General features: G+C 50.4%; 1 protein-coding gene across 2 annotated transcripts in view; it reads right to left on the bottom strand.

Moving 5' to 3' along the window:
• OPA1 (OPA1 mitochondrial dynamin like GTPase) overlaps positions 1–26,500 on the bottom strand; it is a 568,764-nt gene that overhangs the window by 283,785 nt on the left and 258,479 nt on the right. The gene's annotated exons all lie outside the window — the stretch shown is intronic.

Below are 26,500 nucleotides of genomic sequence, written 5' to 3'. Positions count from 1 at the left end.
AGTCGTCAAAGTGTACAGACACCTCCTTACCTATTAGCACTGTCAAAAAGTACTCGCGCTAAAATTTGCAACATGCACTGCAGATGCAATAGCAAAAAAAAACTTCTCTCACACACACACACACACACCCCAATGAGGTGTAAAGATGTTGCAATGCCATCTGCATGTACTTTAGTGTCTGCTAAAGCACATCTTATTTGCATCTCATTAACTTCATCCATTTATGTGTACGATAAACACTTTTGCGCATTTCAGTTCATCAGTAAAAACCTTATGTTCACTTCCTAATCATACATACCACTAAGAACAACATTTCAGCATAATAGATTTTTGAGACAGCCTGGGTTGATGCCCTGATTCAAAGGATAAACATGTACTACTCCTCTCCATTCCTACACCTCTACATCTTTCCATTACTGTGACTTAAAGAAAAAAAACCAAAACAAAAAAAACCCAGGAACTCACTCTGGTGCCTACTGTGTCTGCAAGGTTCCATGGGATATGGCCCCACATACGTGACTTATAAATAAATTGAGTGCCACTGGTATGGGCTTTAAAGTGACTGACTAGATTAGAAACTGGCTGAGTGGGAGGTGACAAAGGACAGTGGTAAAAAGAAAATTGGTTCTTACCTGCTAATTTTTGTTCCTGTAGTACCACAAATCAGTCCAGACTCCTGGGTTTTGCCTCCCCACCAGCAGATGGAGAAAGACGTTTTGACAGACTCTGCCATATATCCTGAGGTGCCAGGATATATACAGTCCTGTCAGTATTTATATGTATCAAAGCAGAACTAAATAAACCATCAGAACAATTTTAACAGCCCAATAGGAAATTTCGGGGAAAGAAACCGGTAGAGAACCTGCTCCCCGACCCTAAGACAAACAGAACCCGTGAGCATATAAAGAGGTCTAAGTAATTCTGCAGAAAAATTCCTCTTAAAATTGAACAAGCGGACTTGCTACAAAACGTTGACATTCCGCCCACGAAGTTGCCTGCGAACGGGTGGAATGTGCTTGAAGCCCAACCAGGAGCGTCCGGGCCTTGAAGCAGATATGCCGAAGCAATAGCCTCTTTCAACCAGCGAGCAACCGTAGTCCTGGATGCCTTGTGCCCTTGGTTGCGTCCACTCCACAACACAAATAGTTGATCTGACATCCAGAAGCTATTAGTAATCTCCAAATAACGCAAGAGAATACGACGCATGTCCAGCTTCCTCAGATCTCTCGACCGGGGATTGGTATGATCCAAATCCGTAAAGGACGGGAGCTCCACCGACTGATTCAAATGAAAACAGGATACCACTTTTGGGAAAAAGGATGGAATCGTTCGTAATGAAACTCCCGTATCCGAAATCCTCAAGAAGGGCTCCCTGCAGGATAACGCTTGAAGCTCCGATACTCGACGAGCCGGGGAAATAGCCACTAGAAAAACAGTCTTTAACGTAAGATCCTTTAGCGTCACTCTTTTCATTGGCTCAAAAGGCGCACCACACAGAGCCTTGAGTACTAGGTTCAAACTCCACGGCGGACAAGGGTGCCTGACCAGCGGACATAAAAGCTTAGGACCTCGGAGTAAACGTGCGATATCCGGATGCGCAGCTAACTGTGCTCCACCAACCTTACCATGGAAACAACTAAGAGCCGCCACCTGCACCTGTAACGAACTGCATGAAAAGCCCTTCATGATACCTGCCTGCAAGGACAAAATATGCGAAACCGAGGCAGTAGTAGGAACCACCCCCTGATCCAAACACCATGACTCAAAAATCCTGACATAGACCAGGGAAGTAGAGGGCTTCCTAGACCGCAAGAGGGTAGCCACAACTGCGTCCGAGTAGCCCTTGCTCTTTAAACGCTGGATTTTCAGAAGGCGTTTGACAAAGTCCCTCATGAGAGGCTTCTATGAAAACTAAAAAGTCATGGGATAGGAGGCGATGTCCTTTCGTGGATTACAAACTGGTTAAAAGACAGGAAACAGAGAATAGGATTAAATGGTCAATTTTCTCAGTGGAAAAGGGTAAACAGTGGAGTGCCTCAGGGATCTGTACTTGGACCGGTGCTTTTCAATATATATATAAATGATCTGGAAAGGAATACGACGAGTGAGGTTATCAAATCTGTGGTTGATACAAAATTATTCAGAGTAGTTAAATCACAAGCAGACTGTGATACATTACAGGAGGACCTTGCAAGACTGGAAGATTGGGCATCCAAATTGCAGATGAAATTTAATGTGGACAAGTGCAAGGTGTTGCATATAAGGAAAAATAACCCTTGCTGTAGTTAAACAATGTTAAGTTCCATATTAGGAGCTACCACCCAGGAAAAAGATCTAGGCATCATAGTGGATAATACTTTAAAATCGTCGGCTCAGTGTGCTGCAGCAGTCAAAAAAGCAAATAGAATGTTAGGAATTATTAAGAAGGGAATGGTTAATAGAATGGAAAATGTCATAATGCCTCTATATCGCTCCAATGTGAGACTGCACCTTGAACACTGTGTACAATTCTGGTCGCCGCATCTCAAAAAAGATAGTTGCGATGGAGAAGGTACAGAGAAGGGCAACCAAAATGATAAAGGGGATGGAACAGCTCCCTTATGAGGAAAGGCTGAAGAGGTTAGGGCTGTTCAGCTTGGAGAAGAGATGGCTGAGGGGGGATATGATAGAGATCTTTAAGATCAGGCGAGGTCTTGAACGAGTAGATGTGACTCGGTTATTTACACTTTCGAATAATAGAAGGACTAGGGGGCATTCCATTAAGTTAGCAAGTAGCACATTTAAGATTAATCGGAGAAAATTCTTTTTCACTCAATGCACAATAAAGCTCTGGAATTTGTTTCCAGAGGATGTGGTTAGTGCAGTTAGTGTAGCTGGGTTCAAAAAAGGTTTGGATAAGTTCTTGGAGGAGAAGTCCATTAATGGCTATTAATCAAGTTTACTTAGGGAATAGCCACTGCTATTAATTGCATCAGTAGCATGGGATCTTCTTAGTGTTTGGGTAATTGCCAGGTTCTTATGGCCTGGTTTGGCCTCTGTTGGAAACAGGATGCTGGGCTTGATGGTCTGACCCAGCATGGCAATTTCTTATATTCTTAAAAGCCATGCCGCTAGAAAAAAGCGATCTGCCTCTTCTAAACAAACGGGCCACTGCCGAAGAAGGTTCGAGAGGTCTTGCAGCCAGAGGGGTCCGTCCACTATGAGGTTGACTAGATCCACAAAACCATGGACGCCGCGGCCACTCCAGGGCCACCGAAATCACCTCCGACGGATGAGATTCTATACGCCGCAGCACTTTGCCTATTAGAGGCCATGGAGGAAACACGTACAGAAGAACATTCTTTGGCCAGGCGAGAACTAGGGCGTCCATTCCCTCTGCTCCTGTCTCGCGGCGACGACTAAAGAAATGAGGAGCCTTGGCATTGTGAAACGTCGCCATGAGGTCCATGTGGGGCGTGGACCACCTTTTGCAGATGAGATTGAACGCCTCTGAAGAGAGTGCCCACTCCCCGGGATCGAGCCGGTTGCGACTGAGAAAGTTGACCTGAACATTGTCAACTCCCACGATGTGAGAGGCCACCAGGCTGACTAAGTGTTGTTCCACCCAGAGTATCAACAGCTGTGCTTCACTTGCCACTAGTTGACTCTGGTTCCTCCTTGCCGATTGATGTAAGCTACTGTGGTCGCATTGTTGGACACAATTCTGACCGATCTCCCTGGTAGTCTCGACTGCAGGGCCTGCAGAGCCAATCTGACCGCTCTGGTCTCCAAACAATTGATCGACCACTGAGATTCCTCCTTCGACCATTGGCCCTGTACAGATTTGTCCTGACACACTGCTCCCCAGCCAGAGAGACTGGCGTCCGTAGTTACCACAGTCCAATCGGGAACTTCCAGGGATGCCCCATGGCTCAAATCATCCGAGTTGAGCCACCAATCTAGACTGGAACAAGCAGAGTCTGTAAGAGGCAGCGGAAGATGAAATTGCTCTGACACCGGACTCCAATGGGAAAGCAACGCTAACTGCAGAGGCCTCATATGAGCAAATGCCCAGGGGACCAACTCGAGGGTGGATGCCATCGATCCAAGGACCCGTAAATAATCCCGGACTTTGGGAGGATGCTTGTCCAATAAATTCTGAACCTGCTCCTGCAGTTTGGTGATACGTTCCCCCGTTAGAAAAACCCGGCCCAGTTGTGTATCGAATCGGGCCCCTAAAAATTCCAAGGACTGAGAAGGAATCAGGTGACTCTTGGCAAAATTTGTCACCCATCCGAGTGATCCCAATAGTTGAACCACCCGACGAATCGCCGCACGGCAAAGCAATTCTGACTTTGCCCAAATCAGCCAATCGTCTAGATACGGATGAATGAAGAAACCTTGCATCCGAAGCTGCGCCGCCACAACGACCATCACCTTGGTAAAGTCCTGGATGCCGTGGCGAGACCAAATGGCAGGGCACGAAACTGGAAAAGTTGTCCTAGGATGGCGAACCTCAGGAATTTCTGGTGGTCAGACCGGATGCCGACATGCAGGTACACTTCCATGAGATCCAGACACGCCAAGAACTCTCCTTTTTGCACCGATGCGATGACAGATCTCAACGTTTCCATGCGAAACCGTGGAATACGAGGATTCTGTTCACTCTTTAAGTCGAGAATGGGCCGGAAAGTTCCTTCTTTCTTGGGCACTACGAAGTAAATGGAGTAACGGCCCCTGCGCTGTTCCACAAGCGGAACTGGTACAATTGCTCAGAGGTCGAGGAGACGCTGTAATGTGTCCCTTTACTGCCCGGCGCTTCTCGAAGTACGAGCATGAAGAGACGAGAAACCGATCTGGGAGGCGCCATGCAAAATCTAATGCGAAACTGTGTCTTATCACATTGAGGTCTCACTGGTCGGAAGTCAGAGTGGCCCACTCCTCGTAAAATTGAGACAATCTGCCTCCCACCACTGAAGCCGAGGAACGGACCGGCCTCATTTCATTGGGAGGACTTGAGTCCGCCGGAGGACTGCTGAGCACCTGGTCTGCCGAAGTGCCGGCCTTGAAAGGACTGGGACCAGGACTGATGCCTTTCAGATGGCTGTCAAAAGGAAGATCCAGAAAACCGGGACGACCAGAAGCAAGAGCGAGCCAAAATTGCGCCCCTCGTCTTTGGCGATCCTCAGGTAGACGGTGTACTTTATTCTCACCCAAGGATTGAATCATGTCCTCTAGGTCTTTCCTAAACAGCAGTTTTTCTTTAAAAGGCAACGAGCCTGACTTCCGGGGATGACGTCACCTGTGGCAGAAACGAGCTCCGCGACCCCCCCTCCCCCAAATCCTTTAACATTGCCGTGTAAAACGATTCCTCATTCTCTCGGGGTCCTCCTCACTTGGAGCATTGAAACGCTGTGTCTCTGGGCAAAATCAGCGCCAGGGAACACGGTATGCGCCATCGCTGTGCCGGCACTACTATGGAGTGGCGAAGCCTTGCATCCAAAATGGCGGCTGGGGCAGACAGCCCAAAACACTTAGCGTCCATCTCAGAGGACGTGCTGCTACAGATCTCGTCGAGAGTCTCTGCGGCTCTCGACGACAGATTAATAAAAATACAAACGGCCATGGATGACATAAAGGCTGCAGTAGAGGGCCAGGCAAAGAGGCTAGATGGCGAGGAGCAGCACGTGGGGGGAACAAGATGATTGCCTCGTGGCTGCAGAACAGCAGGTAAAACCTTTGCTTAATCAACAAGCTACTTTACTAGAGCAGATTGAGGATCAAGAAAATAGAAATCGCCGCAACAATCTGCGAATCGTGGCCTTGCCGGAATCGGTGTCAGATCCTGAAATTTATGTATTCTTGGAGGACTGGCTTCCAAATAAATTGGGCCTGGCATAGCTTGTGGGTCCGCTGCGGTGCGAGCAGGCCCACAGGATGGGACAGATGTGTGAGTGGGTGGACGCCCGCGTCTTGTGATGGCCCGCATTCTGAATTGGAGTCATAAAGTTCAGATCATGAGAGAATATAGGAAACATCCTGCTCTGGAGTACTTGGGCAATAGAATACTTCTTTTCAACGATTTCTCAGCTGCAGTAACTGCACAACGTAAAGTGCTGGCCCTGGCATGTACAGAATTACATAAACGCGGCATCATTTTCGCGCTGTTTACCCATCGAAGCTGCGCATACAACACGCAAATCGGACACTGTTCCTGACCACCAAGGAGGAAGCGTCTCATTTCCTGACCACTCTGCCATCAGAGGGCCCTTCATGAGCATCCGGCTTCTCCGGTCGGGAGATCCTGAAAACACGGGATATTGCAGACACGACGTACATCAGCCCCACTGCGTTCAGTAGGCTGGTGGTCACAAATACATCTTGTTGCAAACCAAATGCCGCCTGGGTTCCCTTTAATGACTTTTGAATCTCCTTCTTTGTTTAGGGGAATGTTCATATGTCTCTCCAGTTGCGTATGGAGACGGAGGGCGATGGACCCACAAAAGGCTTGAACTATGTCCCAGCACTCGTTTATTTGGAACGGGCCTCTATTAACTGCAGAGGGGCATTCAGTTTATCCCCTGTTATACGGGGATGAACTGAATGCCCCTCTGCAGATTGGTTAAATTTTGTTATTACTGTTCACTTTTCTCTGTTTCTGATCTGCTGTGGTGGGAGGAGGGGGGGGGTCAGAGGGGGCTGCCGGTACTCTCCAAGGGGGAGTGCTTGTGGCCTGTGCCTCTTGGAGTTCAAGGGTATGAATGGCTGTCTTGCAGAGATGTATGTATGGTGTGTGAGTGTATGGTTGTGGGGGATGGGTGGAGAAGGGGGAAGGTGGGAGGGCTCGGGGGGAGTATATTATGTAAAGTGTTGCACCGTGCTTATGCCGAGATTTTCATGCCGGACTATGTCTACTTTTCTTTTTGATCCTGGCGGCTTAGGCTGGGGAGCCGCAGGACCTCAAGTTCCAGATTCTGTGTGTATTTTACCTTGGGGAGGGTGCTCCCGGCCAGGTTGATTACAATGGCTACTATAAAATTTACTTCTTTGAATGTGGATGGCATCCACTCCCCTATTAAAAGGAAAAAAACTGCTAATGGCCTTTAAGAGACTTGGCTCCCAGGTGGTGTTCCTTCAGGAGATTCACCTGACGACACAGAGCATGCCAAGCCGCGCAGGGAGAGGGTGGGACAGTGTTTTTCGTCCTCTTTTTCTTCACGGAAATGGGGTGTAGCTATATTGCTTCACAAACAATTACCCATTCAGGTGGACTGAGTGTGGCATGACTATGAAGGCAGGTATATAATAGTAGCAGGGATGTGCCACCACCAATGGATAGCTCTGTGTAACATATTGTTAGATTCATGGACCCTTGGGCCGGCTGAGACAGGTGGTGATGCACTGTGGGGAGCCCACAGTGGACGCACAGCCGGGAGGCGGCGCCAAAGAGGTTGTCCTGGGAAGGCTTCACCACTGGAAGCCCGAGGTCCCCCCCGGAGAAGCCTGTAGAGAACAGGGACTCTTGGACTTAGGTGAGATCCTCTGCGACCGAGGACCAGAAGAGAAGCCCTGAAGAGGTAGTCCAACAAAGTGGCTGAGCCCAGGAGGTCCGAAGAGACTTCACCCTTGGAAGCTTGCGGTCCCCCCGGGAGGAGCCCATGAGGACCCGCGCTGCTGGAACTTAGGCGAGACCTCCAGGCGGGTGAAGAACAGGATACCTGAGGAAGACGAGAGGTCTGGAGCCAGAGTCCAGGCAGGGGCAGAGGCTGAAGCAAGTGGACGAGCCAAGGTCAGAAGCCGAACAAAAAAGCCAGGGACGGAAGCTGAAGCCGGAGGACGAGCCAAGGTCGGAAACCAGAAGTCAGAAGCCGAAGTCAAAGCCAGGGACGGAAGCTGAAGCCGGAGTCAGAGGATGAGCCAAGGTCGGAAGCCAGGAAACAGAAGCAGGAGAAGTCCGAGGAGCAGCAACTAGTGACTCAAGAGAGTGAACCTCGTTGCAAAGCGAGGTTTAGGCCAAGCTGCAGGGTTTAAATACCCTATGGAAATTCAGTTGTGAAGAGAAACTCTTATTGAACATCGTAGCAGGATCAATAATCAGGATATAAAAGCTCCAGTAGTTCAACATTGCATTTCATACACACACTCATTTGCTGATTTCAAGTGGGTTATACTCGAACACATCCCCTCACATTGGAGAGGTGGAGATTGTTCTACCTTGCTGAATTATAAAGAGAACCAATGGATTTTCAAGCTACAATCTGTGGAACCACAGGGTTTGAATGAAAAAGTAGAATGGTTCTCCCTGGTCTAAATCGCTTATCATATCGCTACTGTTTCTTTTCACCGGCCTCTGTTGGTGCGATTGAGAAATTCCCTCCAAAATGGCCGCCGCTTTGACGTCATTGACCTTGTTTGGCATTAGCCTTGCAGGTGGATTCCACATTACGTCAATTTCCATTTATGGACATCTCCATATTTGGAACATTAGACGTCATTTCCTGCCATCGCTTTAAATTCAGCGTTCTTTGGCGCTCAAGCTATCAGTTGTTAAACGGCATGCTGGCAGGCTGCATTTTTGACAGTGCACGTAAGTACCTTTATCCTTGGACACATGACCTTTTTATTAAGGATATTCAGGTTAAATCTTGTAAACCTCCTTCAAAATTTTCATCTGTTTTAGCGCACAAGCAGACGCTGTTTCTAAATTAAGGACTGACCGAATAACATTGAGTAAGTCAGAATTCCAAGTCATATGCAATTGCTTTTCATTAGCTGGCAGGCATTTTTAAGAACTCTTATTTTGTAGATGGCTTGTTTTCACCTGAAGGTCCCTGAAGGAGGAGTAATAGTCTCCGAAACACTATGGTGTCGGAGGAAGCACTTCAGGACTGTTTTGCCATCTCTTTCTATGTGGACTAAGATAAGTGCACACACTAGATATTGAATCTCATACATTCAGCCCTGTATGGTGCATAACAAGTGTCATTGCAACCTATGATTAGACAAGCCCAGAGTATCATGGGCTTCACAAAATAAGCCACAAGCACACTGAGGCTATTTATGACGGTTACTCTATACACTTTTCTAAGAGTTTCTCTTCACAGCTGAATTTCCATATCGTGACGTCTCTATTTTTCAAGCTGTGCTTTGGGTCATAATTATTCTGCTATTGTGGGTTTAAATACCCTGCAGCATCTGATGTCATCCGAGGGCTGTCCTCCCTTTTCCCACGCTGGCCCTTTTAAAAGTTCGAGCACGCGCGCATGCGACTAGGGGGCGGGACCAAATGTGTCAGGTCGGCGGCATCTCCCTCGCGAAGGGAGAGCCGCGGCAGGAACCAGGTCGGGCCTAGACAGCCGAAGAGAAGCTCCTGCGGCCCGGGCTGGCCCCGAGGTAGGTGGAGGGACCGGGGCCCGGCCCGGGACTAACAGTACCCCCTCTCCTATGCTCCCTTCCTGGGGGTCTAGGTTTAGCAGGATGGTCTTTGTCCAGTATGTTGGAGGCTGGCTCCCAGGAATTCTCCTCAGGACCGTAACCCTGCCAAGAGATGAGGTACTCCCAACGTCTGTGGAGGAATCGCACATCTAGGACCTCTTTGACTTGGTAGACTGAATTCTCGTGTGCCTCAGGCATGGCCGGTGCAGGGGTCTTCCTAAGGAAGATGGACAGAACTAACGGCTTCAGCAGGGAAACATGGAAGACATTGTGGACCCTCAGCGTAGGTGGGAGGCGAAGGCGATAAGTGACTGCCCCCACCCATTCTGTGACGGGGAACGGACTGACGTACTTTGGGGCTAGGTGCATGGAGGGAAGCCGCAGGCGAAGATATTTCATACTTAACCATACTTTATCCCCAGGAAGGAAGGCTGGGGCCGGATGTCGTAGGCGGTCTGCATACTTCTTAGTGATAACTGCAGTGCGTTGCAGCTTCTGTTGGGTACAGTTCCAGAGACTACATAACTGTTGGGCCATGAGTTGCATGGCTGGAGATGGTACTACCAACAGCAAGGGAGGTCGAAGACACCATACACCATATAGAAAGGAGAACTGCTAGTGACCGAGTGTTTGCGGTGGTTGTACAAGAACTCTGCCCAAGGAAGCAGTCACCCAATCATTCTGTAAATCACCCACGAAGGACCGGAGGAAGGTTTTCAATGTCTGGTTCATGCGCTCCACTTGGCCGTTAGCTTGAGGGTGGAAGGCAGTCGTAAAATCTAGCTGGACCCCAAACTTTTTACAAAGCGCCCTCCAATATTCTGCAGTGAATTGTGAGCCCCGATCCAAGGTGATCTGTCGGGGGATTCCATGAAGGCGAAAGATGTGGTGGGTAAACAGGTTCGCGAGTTCAGGTGCTGTAGGCAACTTAGCGAGGGGAACGAAGTGGGCCATCTTGGAGAACCTGTTAATCGTAACCAGATCACAGTCTTTCCTTCTGAAGAGGGCAGATCGACAATGAAGTCCGTGGATAAGTGAGTCCACAACTCAGTGGGGATAGGCAGTGACTGAAGAAGACCCCAGGGGCGGCTGGTAGGAGTCTTCTGTTGAGCACAGGTCGGGCAGGAGCTGACAGAGCCGGACGTCCTTCTTAAACTGGGGCCACCAGTAGAACTCGGAAAGTAATTCCTGGGTTCTAGCTACCCCTGGGTGACTTGCGGTCAGGGAGTCATGGGCCCAAGACAGTACCTTCTTCAGGAGGCGAACTGGTACTACAGTCTTCCTCATAGGAACCATGTCAGATGCCGCGAGAAGCACCTTGGCCGGGTCGAGTATGTATTGTGGCGGATTAGGGGTATCCTCCATCTCTGCCATACGGGAAAGGGCGCCTGCCCGGATATTCTTGGATGCTGGCCTGTAGCGGAGAAAGTTGAAGCGGCTAAAAAAGAGGGATCACCAAGCCTGTCGGGGGTTGAGGTGCTGGGCGCGGCAAAGACATTCCAGATTCTTGTGATCCGTATAAATGATCACTGGGTGTTGGGTTCCCTCCAACCATTGGCGCCATTCCTCGAAGGCCATCTTGATGACCAGACGTTCCTTGTCTCCTATGCCATAATTTTTTTCTGCGGGTGAGAATTTCTGGAAAAAGTAGGAACACAGCAGGGAGCTACCGCTGCCAGATATTTGACTCAAGACGGCTCCGACCGCCATGTCGGAGGCGTCAACTTCCACAATGAACTGACGTTGGGGGTCCGGGTGATGGAGACATGTGTCCCGAAGGAAGGCTGTCTTCAATTCTTGGAAAGCTCGTAGCGTAGCTGTAGGCCAGTTTCTAGTGTCGGCCCCCTTCTTGGTGAGGGCCGAAAGCTGAGCCACCATCCTGGAGTAGTGGGGTATAAATTGTCGGTATAAATTGGTGAAGCCCAGGAAGCGTTGAAGCACCTTGACCCCCACAGGTTGAAGCCAATCCTTGATGGCCATTACTTTTTCAGGGTCCATATGGAAACCCGTGGAGGAAACGATATACCCGAAAAAGGGTAGGGACTCTTGCTCAAATTGGCACTTCTCTATCTTGGCAAAGAGCCGGTTATCCTGAAGTTTCTGCAACACCCTGCGGACATCTCTGCGAAGCAAATCCAGGTCCTTCGAGTATATCAGCCCATCACCCAGGTAAACGATGACCGAAGTGTGCAACATATCCCTCAATACCTCGTTCATGAGATTCTGGAAAACCGCGAGAGCATTGCAGAGGCCGAAGGGCATGACCAGGTATTCGTAGTGGCCGTCCCTCGTGTTGAGCGCGGTCTTCCACTCGTCGCCTGGTCGAATCCTCACCAGGTTGTACGCCCCACGGAGATCCAACTTCGTGAACACCTTGGCTCCTTATAGTCAATCCAGTAGCTCCGGGATCAATGGTAGTGGGTATCGGTCACGTCGTGTAATACTGTTCAGACTGCGATAATCTATACAGGGTCGGAGAGACCCGTCCTCCTTTGCCACGAAGAACCCGGCTCCGGCGGGGAATTAGATGGCCTAATGAACCCTCGGTCCAGGTTCTCCTGGATATACGCGGACATGGCCCGCATCTCTGGGAGTGGCAATGGGTATATCTGTCCTTGTGGCAGCATGGTACCCAGGATCAGGTTGATAGCACAGTCAAAGGGTCGGTGCTCCGGAAGGAGCTCAGCCCTCTCTTTCGAGAAGACATCTATGTAGTCTTGATATTGTAGTGGCAGCGCCAGAGGAGCGGTCAGGAGAGGTACAGCGGTCAAACATGTGTCAAAGCAAGATGAACCCAAGGACGCAACCTGGAGAGTATCCCAACGGATTACCGGGGAGTGCTTCCGCAGCCAGGGTAGCCCCAAAATGACCAGATGCATGGACTTTTCCAAGATGAGGAATGAGATTTCCTCCACATGCAGGAGACCCGTGCGTAGCGTGAGGGGCTTGGTACAGGTAGAAATAGTCCCTGGAATGGAAGACACATGGACGGGAGGTCTTTGAGGTTGGACCCCAATCTGAAGTTGTTGGACTAAATCCCCGAGGATAAAATTCCCCCCGGCTCCGGAGTCAATCTCAGGGCTAGTGTATCAAAGTTCCCTTCGGGAAGGAGTATGGTCACTGGAACAGTACACGGGGAGGCAGGAGTGGTGTTACCTAGGGTTAGCTCCCCGACTATCCCTAGGTCCGGGCGTTTCCCGGATGCTCACCACACCGAGCAAGGAAGTGTCCCTTGCCACCACAATATAGGCACAGACCCTGGAAATGACGTCTTCTTCTTTCCTCTTGGGAAATTGGGCCCCGGCCCAACCTCATGGGTTCTGCATCTTGATTTCCAGGAGAGGCAGTGGACTGGTCGGGAAGGTGTGGTTCCAGAGCTCCCGGGTTTCCGAGCGGTCCTCCCCTCCCGGAACCGGCATTGGATACGGCGGTCCATGCGACCCGCCAAATTGATGAGACCATTCGTCGTCCGGGAGATCCCTGGTCACCAGCTCCTCTTGGAGTCTTGAGGAGAGACCCTCCAGGAATATGCCATGAAGGCTGTCATTCCCCCAGGTCAACTCGGCTGCAAGTGTCTGGAATTCTACTGCATACTCGGAAAGAGGCTGGTTACCCTGGTGTAGCTGAAGTAATTCTGAGGCTTCCATAGGCCTGCAGGAGGGCTCATTGAAGATCTGCTGGAAGGTGGCGACAAATTACACCAGGTTAGCTAGATGGGAGTCCTGACGCTCCCATAGTGAAGAGGCCCATGCCAGGGGTTTCCCATCCAACAATGAAATAATGTAGCTAGTCTTGATCCGATCCATGGGAAACTGGGCTGGCAGTAGGTTGAACCGAAAGAAACATTGATTAAGAAATCCTCGGCATAGCTTCGCATCCCCAGAGTACCGTGAGGGTGCTGACAATTGTGTGTGCGTGGTCGGTCCGATATCGGCCACAGCTATGGGTACCGGTGGGCTGAGTGCGGTGGCTCCATCAATCCGGTCAGCTAATCTCTGTATAGTCGTCATCAGGGAATCAATGCAGATTTGCTGTTGTTGCAACCTCTGTGCAATACCCGGAATGGCTTTCAAGCCCGTGGCATTCGCCGGGTCCATGGCCTTGCAATCTGTTGATTCGTGGACCCTTGGGCCGGCTGAGATGGGTGGTGATGCACTGTGGGGAGCCCACAGTGGACGTCGCAGCCGGGAGGCGGCGCAGAAGAGGTTGTCCTGGGAAGGCTTCACCACTGGAAGCCCGAGGTCCCCCCTGGAGGAGCCCGTAGGGATCCGGGCCTCTTGGACTTAGGTGAGATCCTCTGCGACTGAGGACCAGAAGAGAAGCCCTGAAGAGGTAGTCCAACGAAGCTGCTGAGCCCAGGAGGTCCGAAGAAACTTCACCCTTGGAAGCCCGCGGTCCCCCCGGGAGGAGCCCGTGAGGACCCGAGCCGCTGTGACTTAGGCGAGACCTCCAGGCGGGTGAAGAACAGAATACCTGAGGAAGACGAGAGGTCTGGAGCCAGAGTCCAGGCAGGGCCGGAGGCTGAAGACAGAGTCAGTGAACGAGCCAAGGTCGGAAGCCAGAAGTCAGAAGCCGAAGCCAAAGCCAGGGACGGAAGCTGAAGCTGGAGTCGGAAGACGAGCCAAGGTCAGAAGCCAGGAAAAGGAAGCAGGAGAAGTTCGAAGAGCAGCAACTATTGACTCAAGAGAGTAAACCTCGTTTGCAAGGCGAGGTTTATGCCAAGCTGCAGGGTTTAAACACCCTGCAGCATGTGACGTCATCAGAGGGCTGTCCTCCCTCTTCCCGCGCTGGCCCCTTTAAAGGTTCGAGCCCCCGCACGCCTAGGGGGCGGGGTCAAGCGCGTCGGGTTGGCAGTGACTCCCTCGTGAAGGGAGAGCCACAGCAGGAGCCAGGTCGGGCCTAAACGGCCGAAGAGAAGTTCCTGCAGCTGAGGTAGGTGGTGGGACCGGGGCACGGCCCGGGACCATAACACATATATGCGCCGAATGTATACTCATGACTTTTTCGCTAAAACTGGTGGGGATCTTGGCCAGGCTCACTCACTATGAACTGCTGCTTGGGGGCAACTTTAATTTTGTGCCAAATAAGCAGGAGGACTGTAACCCCCCCAAGGTAATAGACCGTCAAGATCACTGCCAGGCAGTCAATTTTCTGTGTCAAGAATTGGGCTTGATGGATATTTGGAGGGCCCTTCACCCAGGGGAGCGGGATTTTACTTTTTTTTCACATCCTCATAATACCTACTCTCGGTTAGATTACTTCCTGATTTCCAAGTCCTTCTTTCCCCGAGTGACAACAGGCTCCATCGGCACGATAGCGCTCTCAGATCATACCCTGGTTTCGGTAAGCATAGGTATTGGGCCTCATCTGAAACCCCCCTTTTCGTGGCACATGCCCCCGGGTCTCATGCTGGATAAGGGATTTCATCAATACTTAAGAGCAATGGGAAGAATATATACACAATAATTCTCAACCGGACGTATCCCCTGCTGTGCTTTGGGAAGCAGGGAAGGCAGTTATGAGGGGAGCTATTATTGCTTAAATTGTGACCCAAAACAAAAAACGTAACCAGGAGATTTTGGACCACAATGTTGAACTTAAACGAGCCCAATTATGGCACATGCAAGCCTCGTCAACCGTCACTAAACAGATAGTTGATGGCCTTAAAGAAACGCTAAATACTTTGCTGCACCAGCGGGCCTTGAAGTCCTTCCGTTACTATAAATTTCAACTCTATCAACATGGTAACCGGCCCAGTAAGCTGCTGGCACAGTTGATCAAGGTGAGGGGGCTTAAGTCGCTTATTACTTGTATAAAGGATGGGAGAGGGGTCCCTAAATCTAAGGTGCCAGATATTGCAGAGAGATTTTTAGAGTACTACCGGGGCCTATACGCGCAAAACCTAGCAGCTTAGAAGCATCCTCTCAGTTCTTTCAAAATTTTTCTTGGCCCAGGCTTACACGAGATCACCAGCTGTTGTTGAATGGCCCTATCCAAGACAGTGAACTCCATGCGGTCATCCACGCCTTGAAGCCCGGGAAGGCGGCGGGACCTGACGGGGCCCATTCTCTTTAAGGCCCTTATTTTGAGTCTAGATGCCGAAAAGGCTTTCGACTCTCTCTCTCCTGGGAGTATCTTTTCTGGGGTTTACAAAATGATGGATTTGGGGGGAATTTTTTGACCTAGCTCAGGGCCTTGTATGCGGTCCCCAGTGCCAGTGCCAAGATCTTGATCAATGGAGCGTTGACTGAACCTTTTCCCCTACACTGTGGGGTCCACCAGTGATGTCCCCTGTCCCTACTTTTGTTTGTGTTAGCCCTAGAGCCCCTAGCTATCCACCTTCGCCAGGACAAGGAGTTTTGGGGCCTTCGTATTGGGAGGCATCAAATGAAAATAGCGTTATTTGCAGACGATATACTGTTGTTTGTGGGCCAACCATGGCAGAGTGTCCCGAATATTCTTAAGAGTTTTGCTCTCTTTAAAGAGATTGCGGGGCTCACCATAAATTTTTCCAAATCAGAAGCCCTCCCGCTCGACCCCCATTTGCCACATCTATGGCCCGGGGAGTTCCCCTTTATTTGGGTGCCTGGCAAGATCAAATACCTGGAGGTATGGATCCCATGGGACTTGTCGGAGCTCTATGCACTTAATATTAAAAATACATTGCTGGGTCTGGGTGACCAATTGAAGGCCTGGGGTCCTTTGCCACTTTCGTTTTTTGGACGATGCGCCTTCCTAAAGATGGCAATCATTCCCAAATTACTTTATAAACTCCATATGCTCCCATGCTGGCTCCTTAAAGATGTTCTTTGGTTACAACATACCTTCCAGAAGTTTCTGTGGGCTGGGGGGAAAGCCTGATTGCGATATCCAATCATGATGCACTCCAGGGATACGGGGGGGACTGGGGTTGCCTGACTTCCGCTTATATAATGTAGCGTGTCAACTTAGGTTTGTGGTAGAATGGATACTTGATCACTATGTGTACTGTGAAGATGGATTGCTAACTAATATCACCGCCACCTGGGGCCCTCTGTTTCTATTACAAGCGGACTCTACAGCGCTTCGCAACTTGGATGTTTCCATGCAGCTTCTCCGACCCTGCTGCCTGGCGTGGAGATGGCTTCGGGCCCAGGTGCACCTGGCAGGCACAACCTCCTTGCTGCTCCTGCTCCTGGGCAACAGGAACTTTGTACCGGGAAGGGATTACAGGGCCATATTTGATGACTGGTTACAAAGAGGACTGCCATTCCTTTTCCATTTCTACCAACAGAACTCGTTCATAGTGGTTGATTTTGCCTCTCAGCAATGGGACTATGCGATCCCCCCACCAAGCATTTCTTTGCCTATCTCCAGGCTCGCCACTTCCTTCATTCCTTTCAGTGGACTCCGTAGAGCTTTCACCTGGAATCAACCTTTGCCCAACGGATTTTTGATATTGCTCTCAGACAGAACTCAATCAAAGGCTGGAGTACAATGGGCAAAGAGCCCAAGAGCAGGAGCAGCAAGGAGGTTGTGCCTGCCAGGTGCGCCTGGGCCCGAAGCCATCTCCACGCCAGGCGGCAGGGTCGGAGAAGTGCTAATTTTAAAAAGGAGATAAAGCAGCTTTTAAACTAGAACAAAGGGGAAAGCCGACAGTCGCTCAGCAGCGCATGGTTCGGAGAGAGGTATCTTCAAAGGATACTAATGATGCATTAGAATTAGGGCATCCTGACAGTGAGGTTCCAATTATAAGAAAAGTAGTCCAAGTGCATGTAACTAAAAACTCAGCTGAGCTAAAAAATTCTAACTTATCCCTATCAATTAAAAAGCAGAATGAAAATACGAACAAAAAACAAACTTTGAAATGTTTGTATGCTAATGCCAGAAGCCTAAGAAGTAAAATGGGAGAATTAGAATGTATAGCACTGAATGATGACATAGACTTAATTGGCATCTCAAAGACATGGCGGAAGGAGGACAACCAATGGGACAGTGCTATACCGGGGTACAAATTATATCGCAATGACACAAAGGAGCACCCGGGAGGCAATGTGGCGCTTTATGTCTGGGATGGCATAGAGTCCAACAGAATAAACATCCTGCATGAGACTAAATGCACAATTGAATCTTTATGGGTAGAGATCCCTTGTATGTCGGGGAAGACTATAGTGATAGGAGTACACTACCGTCCACCTGGTCAAGATGGTGAGACTGACAGTGAAATGCTAAGAGAAATTAGGGAAGCTAACCAAATTGGTAGTGCGGTAATAATGGAAGACTTCAATTACCCCAATATTGAGTGGGTAAATGTATCATTGGTACATGCTAGAGATATAAAGTTCCTGGATGGAATATATGACATTTTTATGGAGCAATTGGTCCAGGAACCAACAAGAGAGGGAGCAATTTTAGATTTAATTCTCAGTGGAGGACAGGATTTGGTGAGAGAGGTAACGGTGGTGGGGTCGCTTGGCAATAGTGATCATAATATGATCATATCTGAATTAATGACTGGAAGGGGGACAGTAAGCAAATCCACGGCTCTCGTACTAAACCTTCAAAAGGGAAACTTTGATAAAATGAGAAAAATTGTAAGAAAAAAAACTGAAAGGAGCAGCTACAAAGGTAAAAAGTGTGCAAGAGGCGTGGTCATTGTTAAAAAAATACCATCCTAGAAGCACAGTCCAGATGTATTCCACACATTAAAAATGGTGGAAAGAAGGCAAAACGATTACTGGCATGGTTAAAAGGGGAGGTGAAAGAAGCAGTGATATTAAGTTCACTTTGAGAATAGCCACTGCCATTAGCAATGGTAACATGGAATAGACTTAGGCCAATCCAGGCCACTGTTGGAAACAGGATGCTGGGCTTGATGGACCCTTGGTCTGACCCAGTATGGCATTTTCTTATGTTCTTAAGCTATTTTAGCCAAAAGATCTTCATTCAAAAATTGGAAGAAGGATCCAACAGAAGAAAATAGGATAATGCATAAGCGTTGGCAAGTTAAATGTAAGACATTGATAAGACAGGCTAAGAGACAATTTGAAAAGAAGTTGGCCGTAGAGCCAAAAACTCACAATAAAAACTTTTAAAAATATATCCGAAGCAGAAAGCCTGTGAGGGAGTCAGTTGGAATGTTTTTTTTTTTTAATTAATTTATTTAATTCTTTATATTTTATATATATATATATATATATATATATATATATATATATATATATGTTATATATTATATATACATGTTAGATGATCGTCTCGCGAACAAGTCTGTAGCAATCTCTTGGCTTTCAGATCCCCCGCTGCCTTCGTTGCCCGAGACCTCTTGCCTTTGTGGGTACCTGGACCACTGTGCTCCTGGACCGCACGTCCTCCAGAGCGTTTTCGAGCTGCCCTTCTGGCCTTAAATAGTAATAGCACAAAATCTGAAGAAAAAGAATCAGGAGGAGGAGTCTGAAGCCCCCTCTGGGCTCTCCTCTGCCGGGCCAGGAGATTCTATTAAATGACAGCCTCCTCCGGGGGCTGTAGGCTGCGGGGAAAGTGGAGGAGGGACAATCCCTCTCCCCTCCGCGACTGGTTCCAGAATGCGAAACGTGGCCAAAATAGCCTCTGTCCCCGCGCTCAGCTGGAATGGGTCTGCCAGTAACTGCCGCAGGCGCCCAGACATTGTGGACCCCTTTCGGGACCAAGAAACGGTTCCCCCTGACTGCCCCTGACATCCCTTCCCCTCCAGGAAGACAGGCTGCACACAATCCATCGTGCGAAAGCCGCGCGTGTCCCCACAGGATTTGCAGGCCACGCCTCGAGGGACTGCAAAGCAGCCGAGAGATTTAGTATGATTATTATTTGTTTTTTTACTATTCCGGGCAGTAGTGGCGGGAAATCGGCGGCAGCGACGGGGAAAAACGTGTGCCCAAGCCTGCAGCAGTTGACGGACCTGAGATCCGGAGCAAACGGGTCCTGACTGCCCCGAGGTGAGTGAGCCGGGCTCCCCGGTATCACCTCCGACCATGGTGATTGAGAACCCCTGTAAGGCAGGGTTCTCAACCCGTAACAGCGGAGCTTCGATACCAGGGAGGATGGTCCCCTCAGGACCTGCCGACTCCCTGGGAGGCTAAGGAAAAGCTCTTGCGGACAAGAACCTCTTTTTTTTTTTTTTTTAAAGAAACACTAACACTACCAAACTAAAACCAAATTCCCTCTTTAAATCTTTTTTTTTTTTTTTTTTTAAACACCCGACCTGACCCCCCTCAAGGCCAGCCGCACCATTCTGCCATTCCAAGCACTGCCGATTGGAGCACCGAAAAGAAAGGGGGGGGGGGGGGGGAAACCAGACCAGACCACTGGCTATCATCCGCGGCGGTCAAATAAAGGATCCCATCGGGTCACCAACCTAAGCTACCTTTCGCCTGCTACCAGAGAGGATGGTCCCCCTAGTACCTGCCAACTCCCTGGGAGGACCTCTACACTTCTGGTCCTACCTTGACAGCCTAGAAGACAGATAAAGAAATTAAGTTTTGTTTTTTTTCGTTTTTTTTTTTAAAGAACCTCCACAGGTTTTGCACCATCTCCATCTGCTGGAGACAGAGAAATACGAGGAGCTGCAGGTGGCACACCAACTGAAGAAGGGGCACTCTAAGTTTTTCTATGTCTCCATCTGCTGGAAGGGAGGCAAAATCCAGCAGTCTGGACTGATCCGGGTGCGTACAAGGAAAGGAAAATTAGTTCTTACCTGTTAATTTTCGTTCCTGTAGTACCACGGATCAGTCCAGACCATGGGTTGAGCCTCCTGTCCAGCAGGTGGAGACAGACCAAAACTGAAAGGGTATCCTATATAAGGACAGAGCCTACCCTGTAGCCCTTCAATATAACCATTGTCAAAGCAGAGAAGATAAACACCATGGAACAAGCAAGTAACAGAAGAACTCGAGCAAACAACAAAACTCTGAAAATTTTGAACAAGAGAAAACAGTGAATGAATGAACTCCATGCATGGACATTCTTGCATGATTGCCCACAATCATCACATGGATGCTTCTGGTGCCTGCTAGGACGAAACACAGAATAAGGCTCTTTGAGCGGACAGGAAGATAGAAAGGGAAGGCCGTTTGGACTGATCCGTGGTACTACAAGAATGAAAATTAACAGGTAAGAACTAATTTTCCTTTCCCTGTACGTACCCGGATCAGTCCAGACCATGGGATGTACCAAAGCTTCCCTAGATAGGGTGGGACCTTGATAGGCCTCCTCGAAGCACCTGCCACCCAAAGGAACCAAAAACTGGTGCCTGAGCATCAAGGCGGTAATGTCGAGCAAAAGTATGCAGGGACTTCCAAGTAGCTGCCCTGCATATCTCCTGCGGGGAGACTGGCTTCTCCGCCCAAGAAGCCGCCTGAGAACGCAGGGAATGAGCCTTAAGGCCCTCCGGTATCGGACGTCCCTGACAGATGTAAGCCGACTAGATCGCTTCCTTCAACCAGCGAGCTATCATAGTCTTAGAGGCCTGTTTGCCCCTGTTGGGGCCACTCCATAAGACAAAAAAAAAAAAAAAAGATCCGAGACTCTAAAGTCATTAGTCACCTCATGATAACGCATAAGCACGTGTTTCACATCCAGACGGCGGACATCATCCCCGCCCGGGTTTGCAATGTCCACTGGAGAGAACGAGGGGAACTCCAACGACTGATTGACATGAAATGAAGACACAACCTTCGGTAAGAATGACGGAACCATCTTAAGAGAGACCCTGGAATCCAAGAAACGTAAGAAGGGCTCGCGGCAAGACAACGCTTGGATCTCAGACACCCGTCTGACGGAGCAAACAGAAACCAGAAATACTGTTTTGAGCATCAAATCCTTGAGGGTGGAATGGCGAAGGGGCTCAAAGGGAGCTTGACAGAGCGCCCGAAGGACCAAATTCAAGCTCCACGAGGGACAAGTAGGACGCAACGGGGGCTTCAAATGTTTGACCCCTTTGAGAAAACGGGCAATATCTGGATGAGACGCAACCGAGTAGCCGTCGAGGTTTCCCAAGAGAAAACAGGGCAGACACCTGTACACGGAGGGAGGCAAAGGAAAGACCCTTTGGAGGAACCCTCTGGAGAAACGAGAGGACTAGCGAGACTGGGGCCGAACGTGCCATAACGCCTGCTTCCACGCGGGCCAGCTCAAAAACCTTCCAGACCCGGACATAGGCAAGGGAAGTAGAAGTTTTGCAGGCCCGCAAAATAGTGGAGATGACGTCCTCAGCATATCCCCTCTGCCGTAGCCTTCGCCGTTCAAAAGCCAAGCCACAAGACAGAAGCGATCTGCTTGGTCGAAAAATACGGGACCTTGACGGAGAAGGTATTGAAGATGGCCGAGGCGAAGAGGACCGTCCGACGCAAGGTTGACTAGGTCCGTGAACCACCGTCTGCGGGGCCACTCGGGAGCTACGAGAATGACCGGACCGCTGTGAAGCTCTACCCGTCTGAGAACTTTCCCTATGAGGGGCCCCGGAGGAAATACGTACAGCAGAACGTCGTGCGGCCATGGAAGGGCTAGGGCATCCACCCCTTCTGAGCAGTGTTCCCGCCAGCGGCTGAAGAACCGGGGAGCCTTGGCGTTGTTCAGAGTTGCCATCAAGTCCAGGTGCGGGGGACCCCACCTGTCGATTAGCGCCATGGCGTCGGACAACTCCCACTCGCCTGGATCCAGATGCTGACAACTCAAGAAGTCGGCTTGCACATTCTTGTTGCCCGCTATGTGAGAAGCCGCGAGGCAGTCCAGGTGCCGCTCTGCCCACCCGAGAAGGCGACTTGCCTCGAGGGCCACCAATCGGCTCCTGGTGCCCCCTTGGCGATTGATGTACACCATGGTGGTAGAATTGTCCGAGAGCACCCGGACCGCCTGTCGCCGAAGCAGTGGGAGACATTCTTTGAGTGCTAGACGAGCCGCCTGGGTCTCCAGGCGGTTGATGTGCCAGCGAGACTGGGTTGGGGACCAGTTCCCTTGCGTGGTCTGAGACTGGCAAACTGCTCTCCAACCAGACAGGCTGGCATCCGTTGTGACTACCGTCCACTGCGGGGTCTGAAGACATTCCACGGAGGAGGTGCTTCAGAGAAAGCCACCATTGTAATTGGTAGAGTCGGAAAGCGGGAGCTGCATCTGAAACTGTTCCGATACCGGCTGCCAACGGGCCAGCAAAGCTCTCTGTAACGGTCGCATATGTGCAAATGCCCAGGGGACCAGGTCGATTGTGGAAGCCATGGTCCCAAGGACCTGCAGATAATCACAAGCCGTGGGGAGAGGTATGGAAAGGAAGCTCTGGACCTGATCCATCAACTTGAAAGCTCTCAAGTCCGGTAGAAAAAACCTTGCTGACACGGGTATCGAAGCGAGCTCCCAGGAACTCCAAGACCTGAGTCGGATGGAGATTGTTCTTGGAAAAATTGACTATCCAACCTAGGGACGAGAGAAGAGCAAGTATGCGGTCCACTGCCTGGCGGCATAGGGTCTCCGACTTGGCCCGGATTAGCCAATCATCCAAGTACGGGTGGACCAGAACACCGTCCTTCCGAAGGGCTGCCGCCACCATCACCATCACTTTGGTAAATGTGCGTGGTGCCGTGGCGAGAACGAAGGGCAGGGCCCTGAACTGGAAGTGTTGACCCACGGTGTGGAACCGGAGAAATCTCTGATGTTTGGGATGGATTGGTATATGCAGGTAGGCCTCTGTCAGATCGAGTGATGCCAAAAATTCCCTGGGATGGACCGCCACTATCACCGCCCGAAGGGTTTCCATCCGGAAATGGGGCACCTTGAGGGCCCGGTTGACCCTCTTGAGATCCAGAATGGGATGGAAGGAGTCATCCTTCTTCGGGACTATGAATTAGATGGAGTATTGGCCGGCGCCGTGCTCCGCCACCGGAACCGGGCGGATGTAGCCTCTGGAGTCTGGTAAGAGTCTGAGTCACTACGGCCTGCTTCCAGTGGCAGCACGGAGAAACCATGTACAGGTCTGGGATGTCGCGAGCAAACTTAAAGCATAGCCTTTGTCTATTGTTTCGAGGACCCACTGGTCCGATGTGATCTTGTCCCATTCCTCCACGAACAGAGACAAACGACCACCTAAGTTGGGAATGGAGGGATGGGCCGGCGGATTATCATTGGGAGGTGGGCTTGGGTGCAGGACAGTGGGTAGCGACATCACCGCAGGGCCGACGGCCTCGAAAGGACTGGGGCCAAGACTGGGCCCTAGAAGAATTTCCCCTAGAAAAGGCGCCCCTTGCTCTTGGGTTATATCGGCGTTGGCCCCGGAAGCGAGTACAAGCAGGGAAGAAGTATCTAGCCTGTTTCGGGCGGTCCTCAGGCAACTTATGGACCTTGTTCTCCCCCAAGGATTTAATAAGCTGCTCCAGATCTTCGCCGAAAAGCAACTTACCTTTAAAAGGGAGAGTTCCCAGTTGTGCCTTAGAAGACGAATCAGCCGCCCAGTGTTGGAGCCAGAGGAGCCGTCTGGTCGAGACTGCCGAAGCAATCGCCTTTGTCTGCACCCGTAACAAGTCGTATAAGGCATCCGCCCCATAAGCTATGGCGCCTTCCAACCGGTCAGCCTGCTCTGCCTCTGCAGACGGGAGGTCTTGGGCGCTGAGTAATTGTTGGACCCACCTAAGGCTTGCCCACTGCATGAGACTGCTGCAGATGGACGCCCGAACACTCAAGGCCAGGATTTCAAAAATGCGCTTGAGATGGAATTCCAGCTTACGATCTTGGAAATCCCTCAAGGCCGTAGCCCCCACTACCGGGATGGTGGTATGCTTAGTGACTGCTGTCACAGAAGAGTCCACCTAAGGCATTTTCAATAACTCTAAACACTCCTCCGGGAGGGGATAAAGTTTTTCCATGGCCCTCCCAACCCGGAGGCCTGCCTCGGGGGCCTGCCATTCCCTGAGGAGCATTAATTTGTGCATGGGATGGAAGGGAAAGGAGCACGGCAGGGCCCTAAGCCCCACTAGAACCAGATCCGAAGAAGCTGGCATTACTGCCGAAAATTTGCCCACTGGGGGACAGTCAATCCCCAATTCTTGGGAGATGAAGGGGAGAAGAGACTCCAATTCCTCCCTGCGGAAGAGACGGAGGACCGGGGGTCATCCTCCCCCCAGGGGGGGGGGGTGTCAGCCGAATCAGACGATGGGGAGGTGGGGGGGGGGAGACCCCCGGAACCACGTGGACCCGGATCGCTCTCTGCCCGTCAGGAGCCCCAGGGGAGGGAGGAACAGCGAGCCGAGGGACCTTAGCCGGAGGGGGGGCCGTTTCCTCCTGCAAGCATGCTAAGTAGGATTTGTGCAGCAAAAGCACAAATTCAGTGGAAAAACGGGACCTAACGTCTCCGGGGGGGAGGGGGGGGGCCGGATCTGGAAGAGGAGAGTGTGCGGGACTCAAATTGGGGCTGGGGGCACAAAAAAAAAAAAAATTTGGGTCCAGAGCTTCAGGGAGCTCCAAGAAAGAAGCTGGAGAAAAAACCAAAATGGCCACCGTTCCCGCGGTTTAACGGCCCGGGAACCGCGGGGGTAATCGCTTTGGAGGCCTGGCCCGGGTCCCTGAGGGCATCGGGGACTCAGAGGAACCTTCCCCCCCCTCCCCCCAGTAAGCAGCGACAGCAGAGTCCCTCCCGTGAAAGCCGGACCGAGGAATCCCCACAAGCTAAGCACAGAGGAGATCGTGGCATGGCCCCTAGGTGGGAGAGGGGCAGCACTAGAAATGAGCTGAGCTGCCGGGGCTGAGGGAGCGGAGGCACAGAATGAACTGTGCACATTCCCAGTTCTCTCTCTAGAGCTGCAAGATTAAACAGGAAAGGCAGGAGCTTTCTCCTGATCCTGTCAGACTCCTATTTAAAACTTTTTTTTTTTTTTTTAAACTCAGAAGAAGGGACAAAAACAGCCCCTGTCAGCAGCTACAGATTCAATGCATCCCAGTGAAGGGAAAGCAGTATAGGAGAGAGAGAGAGAGAGAAAAGCTGAACAGGGGGAGTGACTGGCACCACCAATTTCCACCCCTGCAGCCGAGGACCACCGGGAATAGGGAGCCTAGGCTATATAAAAGAAGGGGCCAAGCCCCCTTAGGCCCCTGCAAGAGTAAGGAGACAGGGACTGTTTCCTGTAAATAGGATCCACAGAGTTCATACAAACCAAGAAAAACTTTTTTTTTTTTTAATTAATAACGCAGAAATACTTGCTTGATCCAGTAACACGATAGACACACAGAAGAAAAAAAATGCCCAAAAGGGACAAGAAGAAGTTAACAGAGAACCACAGGGTGAGCTGTTCCACCTGCTGGAGACAGACAAATACTGAAGGGCTACAGGGTAGGCTCTGTCCTCATATAGGATACCCTTTCAGTTTTGGTCTGTCTCCACCTGCTGGACAGGAGGCTTAACCCATGGTCTGGACTGATCCGGGTACATACAGGGAACTGAGACTTGGACCACATATCAGCTGACCAATTCCGCAACCACAGCAGATGTTGCCACGATCATATTCCTGGCCAAAGTCTAGCTCAAGTCATAAAGTGCGTCAGCCACTTATATAATCCCGGACTCCACCTGAGTTGCCTGGCTATTAACACCAGCATCTGCTGAAGACTTCTGGATCCAGCATAAACAGGCCCTCTGCATCAGACTTCCACAATCACTGCTCAAAGGCTCAGCACAGAGATTTCAAACATCATCTCCTGATGAATCTATAGCTTATGGTTCTACACGCCCTTTAACGCTGCCAAACCCACAACCAGAATGGTCTTCTTGTTAGTGGCCGCCGAGACTAAAGCATGTAGCTTCAACAATACCAGCAGCTGTAGGATATCCTCTGTGAGGGGATACAATTTTGCTACGGTTCTAGCCACCTTGGAGTTCACCTCCGGAAATTCCCACTTCTGATTCACCAGCTTCTTGATCCTTTTAAGGAGAGGAAAGGCTTTCGGTGGGCCCCCAGAGTCCAAAAATTGGATCCACTCCTTCATTGTCAGACTCCTCCTGGACCACCTTAAAAGAAAATTATTACTTACCTGCTAATTTTCGTTCCTGTAGTACCATGGATCAGTCCAGACCGTGGGTTATGTCCCCAATCCA

Source organism: Rhinatrema bivittatum, chromosome 9 (assembly GCF_901001135.1).
Source record: "Rhinatrema bivittatum chromosome 9, aRhiBiv1.1, whole genome shotgun sequence".
Classification (NCBI taxonomy): Eukaryota; Metazoa; Chordata; class Amphibia; order Gymnophiona; family Rhinatrematidae; genus Rhinatrema; species Rhinatrema bivittatum.
The sequence above is the reverse complement of the archived record's forward strand: the minus strand, read 5'-3'. Positions and strand labels throughout refer to the sequence as shown.